This window comes from Triticum dicoccoides, chromosome 7A, assembly GCF_002162155.2.
Source record: "Triticum dicoccoides isolate Atlit2015 ecotype Zavitan chromosome 7A, WEW_v2.0, whole genome shotgun sequence".
Classification (NCBI taxonomy): domain Eukaryota; kingdom Viridiplantae; phylum Streptophyta; class Magnoliopsida; order Poales; family Poaceae; genus Triticum; species Triticum dicoccoides.
The window spans coordinates 550,938,788-550,942,842 of NC_041392.1; positions in this window are offsets into that span (position 1 = coordinate 550,938,788).

Below are 4,055 nucleotides of genomic sequence, written 5' to 3' on the forward strand. Positions count from 1 at the left end.
ACGCGTTGAAGTTGAGGACTACATTGGCCATTTGATCTACAAGACATATTGTAAAGATTTTTAGACTAAGTTCATGATAATTAAGTTCATCTAATCAAATTAATCAATGAACTCCCACTGAGATAGACATCCCTCCAGTCATCTAAGTATAACATGATCCGAGTTAACTAGGCCGTGTCCGATCATCACGTGAGACGGACTAGTCAACATCGGTGAACATCTTCATGTTGATCGTATCTTCTATACGACTCATGCTCGACCTTTCAGTCTTCTGTGTTCCGAGGCCATGTCTGTACATGCTAGGCTCGTCAAGTCAACCTAAGTGTTTGCATGTGTAAATCTGTCTTACACCCGTTGTATGTGAACGTTAGAATCTAACACCCGATCATCACGTCGTGCTTCGAAACAACGTACTGTCGCAACGGTGCACAGTTAGGGGGAACACTTTCTTGAAATTATTATGAGGGATCATCTTATTTACTACCGTCGTTCTAAGTAAACAAGATGCAAAACATGATAAACATCACATGCAATCAAATAATAATAGTGACATGATATGGCCAATATCACATAGCTCCTTTGATCTCCATCTTGGGGCTCCATGATCATCTTGTCACCGGCATGACACCATGATCTCCATCATCATGATCTCCATCATCGTGTCTCCATGAAGTTGCTCGCCAACTATTACTTCTACTACTACGGCTAACGCGTTTAGCAATAAAGTAAAGTAATTTACATGGCGTTTCTCAATGACATGCAGGTCATACAAAAATAAAGACAACTCCTATGGCTCCTGCCGGTTGTCATACTCACCGACATGCAAGTCGTGATTCCTATTACAATAGCATGAACATCTCATACATCACATATATATCATTCATCATCCATCACAACTTTGGCCATATCATATCACAAAGCACTTGCTGCAAAAACAAGTTAGACGTCCTCTAATTGTTGTTGCAAGTTTTACGTGGCTGAAATAGGGTTCTAGCAAGAACGTTTTCTTACCTACGTGAAAGCCACAACGTGATTTGTCAACTTCTATTTACCCTTCATAAGGACCCTTTTCATCGAATCCGCTCCAACTAAAGTGGGAGAGACAGACACCCGCCAGCCACCTTATGCAACTTGTGCATGTTAGTCGGTGGAACCGGTCTCACGTAAGTGTACGTGTAAGGTTGGTCCGGGCCGCTTCATCCCACAATACCGCTGAAGCAAGATAAGACTAGTAGCGGCAAGAAAGTTGACAACATCTACGCCCACAACAAATTTGTGTTCTACTCGTGCAAGAGAACTACGCATAGACCTAGCTCATGATGCCACTGTTGGGGAACGTTGCAGAAAACAAAAAAAATTCCTACGGTTTCACCAAGATCCATCTATGAGTTCATATAGCAACGAGTGATTGGATTGCATCTACATACCTTTGTAGATCACGCGCGGAAGCATTCAAAGAACGGGGATGAGGAAGGCGTACTCGACGTGATCCAAATCACCGGAGATCCTAGCGCCGAACGGACGGCACCTCCACGTTCAACACACGTACGGTTAGCGTAACGTCTCCTCCTTCTTGATCCAGCAAGGGGGGAGGAGAGGTTCAGGAAGATGGCTCCAGCAGCAGCACGACGGCGTGGTGGTGATGGAGCTGCAGTACTCCGGCAGGGCTTCGCTAAGCTCTATGGAGGAGGAGGATGTGTTGGAGAGGGAGAGGAAGGCACCAAAGGCGTGGTATGAGAGGCCCTCCTTCCCCCACTATATATAGGGAGCCTAGGGGGGCGCCGGCCCTAGGAGATGCAATCTCCTAGGTGGGCGGCTGCCAAGGAAGGACTCCCTCCTCCCCAAGGCACCTAGGGGGTGCCTTCCCCCTTTGGGACTCTTCCCTTCCTTGAACCCTAGGCGCATGGGCCTCTTGGGGCTGGTGCCCTTGGCCCATATAGGCCAAGGCGCACCCCCTACAGCCCATGTGGCCCCCGGGGGCAGGTGGCCCCACCCGGTGGACCCCCGGGACCCTTCCGGTGGTCCCGGTACAATACCGGTGACCCCGAAACTTGTCCCGATGGCCGAAATAGCACTTCCTATATATAATTCTTTACCTCCGGACCATTCCGGAACTCCTCGTGACGTCCGGGATATCATCCGGGACTCCAAACAACATTCGGGTTACTGCATATACATATCCCTACAACCCTAGCGTCACCGAACCTTAAGTGTGTAGACCCTACGGGTTCGGGAGACATGTAGAAATGACCGAGATCGCTCTCCGATCAATAACCAACAGCGAGATCTGGATACCCATGTTGGCTCCCACATGCTCCTCGATGATCTCATCGGATGAACCACGATGTCGAGGATTCAAGCAACCCCATATACAATTCCCTTTGTCAATCGGTATGTCACTTGCCCGAGATTCGATCGTCGGTATCCCAATACCTCGTTCAATCTCGTTACCGGCAAGTCAGTTTACTCATACCGTAATGCATGATCCCGTGACCAGATACTTGGTCACTTTGAGCTCATTATGATGATGCATCACCGAGTGGGCCCAGTGATACCTCTCCGTCATACGGAGTGACAAATCCCAGTCTTGATCCGTGTCAACCCAACAGACACTTTCGAAGATACCCGTAGTATACCTTTATAGTCACCCAGTTACGTTGTGACGTTTGGCACACCCAAAGCACTCCTACGGTATCCGGGAGTTACACGATCTCATGGTCTAAGGAAAGGATACTTGACATTGGAAAACTCTAGCAAACGAACTATACGATCTTATGCTATGTTTAGGATTGGGTCTTGTCCATCACATCATTCTCCTAATGATGTGATCTCGTTATCAATGACATCCAATGTCCATAGTCAGGAAACCATGACTATCTGTTGATCAACGAGCTAGTCAACTAGAGGCTTACTAGGGACATGTTGGTGTCTATTATTCACACATGTATTACGATTTCCGGATAACACAATTATAGCATGAATAAAGATAATTATCATGAACAAGGAAATATAATAATAATGCTTTTATTATTGCCTCTAGGGCATATTTCCAACAGTGCCTGACAGTCGGGACCTACCTGGTCGAAGCGTATGTAGCGTTGTCATTCTGGTCGCGAACGTGTACGTACATACTGGCCGATGTAGAGGCGTGCACGTGTCGTAGTAGAGGCGCACACGTGTCGTAGTAGAGGCGCGCACGTAGCATGTACACGTACATACAGCGGCCAGGGTGCAAGAAAGAAAATACGGCCATGTAAATGTGTACATACGGGCAGGGTCTCGAACGCCTACTCACGCGTACGTATGGCCAGGGCCCGTGTACATGGCTAGGTCGGAACGGAGAAACAGCATCGTCGTCGTGTTCATGGGGAGGCAACAGAATGAGTCGTGTTCATGGGGAGGCAACGGAATGCGTCGTGTTCATCGGGAGGCAACGGAATGCGTCGTGTTCATTGGGAGGCAACGGAACGCGTGGGAGCCAACCGGCTGGGTCGGAACGGAATGCGTGGCCGTGTTCATCAGGAGGGCTTGGACGGAACAGGCGATGGAAACGAGGCCTGGCGTACCGCAGAACGGAGGAAACGGGCCTCCTACGGTCGAAACGGGGGTCCTGTTGATCGGGAGGGGTGTGGCGTACCGCAAAGCGAAGGAAACGGACCTCCTACGGTCGAAACGGGGGTCCTGCTGATCGGGAGGGGTGTGGCGTACCGCAAAACGGACGAAACGGACTTGTGTTGGAGCGCTACGGTCGAAACGGGGGTCCTGTTCATCGGGAGGGGTGTGGCGTACCGCAAAACGGGACTCCACGGGATACTGCTCATCTCCACCGTCGACCTCCTCCAGCCTCCACGGGCTACCGTCGACCTCCTCCAGCCTCCACGGGCTCCTGTTCATCCAGCCTCCACCGCGCGCTACTCCACCGGCTACTGTTCAACTACCCCTCTACCGTCTACTGTTCATCCAGCCCTCCACACCACGGGGTTCTGTTCAACCACCCCTCCACAGGCACCCCTCCACCACACCACAGGGTCCTGTTCATCTAGAGGCAACGTCAC